Source organism: Arachis ipaensis, chromosome B10 (genome assembly GCF_000816755.2).
Source record: "Arachis ipaensis cultivar K30076 chromosome B10, Araip1.1, whole genome shotgun sequence".
Taxonomy (NCBI): Eukaryota; Viridiplantae; Streptophyta; class Magnoliopsida; order Fabales; family Fabaceae; genus Arachis; species Arachis ipaensis.
In genome coordinates, this window is record NC_029794.2 from 7056873 (window position 1) to 7058048 (window position 1176).

The window sequence follows — 1176 nt, forward strand, 5'->3', positions numbered from 1 at the left end:
TTTAAAAAAATGAGGGACAAAAGGCTACATTTATATAGAGTCACTACCGTAGAGGCGGAGAGTAGCGGCAGGGGGTTGGCGGCCGTGACCATAATCGCCGCTAATCAAGAAGGATCCTGGCAGAGATGTGTGGCGCTCAGGTAAAAGCCACAAAACTCCCCTGGATAGCGGCTGGGGAGTGAACACCGCTGCTAAATTAGGAAGTATATCTTCAGGCTTCCTCGTTTCACAGTATCTTCCTGGTGCGAACAAAGCGGGGGAAGAGGCGCCAAACAAAACCACCCCACCCGGCGACTTCTTCAATAAACGCCACTAGGTGAGTTTCAAATCAGTGTTTCAATTCCACTTTTATCTTACAACTCAAAATTACTTCCCCCCAATTCTGCAGAAACCCGCGAGTTGAGTTTGGTAGCACGCCAACCAAGAGCGGGAGCACAGCCAAGAAATATCAAGGAAGAACCCACCCAGGTGAGGATTTTATCATGATTCGACTTGTCAATTCTCCCTTTTCATGTTACAACCATTAATTGAGAACCCTAATCGAGAACCCCAATTTTGCAGAAACCCCCAATTTTTCAAGCTTTCCCCTATCATCCACAATTCCTGAAGCTCATACTCTCCCCTGTCGAGTTGCGCAGCTACCTTCGCGACCAGTCCCCTGGCACTGGTTAGTCCTGACACTGTGATCTTTTCTTATTGATTTCATTGTTGGTTAGAATTTTGTAAAAATATTTATCTATATCTGTCTTTAACTGGGGTTAATGGCCGTTGTTCATATACTGGAATTCGAAGGTACCCCTTTTTTTATTTAATGGGTGCTCTGTATTAAAAGTGATAGTTAGAGTAGAAAGCTTTAACAAAGGATCGTTATCAATGTTAGAGGGTTGAGTTTCTTTGGTTTGCATCTCTCTTGCATCTACTTCCTATTTTTTTAATTACCCAAGAATGTGTTTCTTTGGTTTGCATCTCCCTTGCACAGGAGAAATTGAGAAACTTTGCACGCACTAATCTGAATAATTTGTTTGTTGATAAATTTATCCTGTAAAGTACAGGACATTGGTAACTGCTGTTTCATAGCTGTGGTGTGTTCTTTGCCACTTTCCATTGGTTCAACTCTGTTATCATTTTCCCATATTTTTACGACAAAAGCTTGATATTTATCATTTGTGTATTGTT

General features: G+C 41.9%; 1 long non-coding RNA gene across 1 annotated transcript; it reads left to right on the plus strand.

Annotated features, from left to right (window-relative positions):
- LOC107622258 lies at nt 46-737 on the plus strand. The gene is made up of 3 exons (XR_001616152.2): nt 46-316; nt 389-468; nt 562-737. It is a non-coding gene; the product is annotated as an uncharacterized LOC107622258 (long non-coding RNA).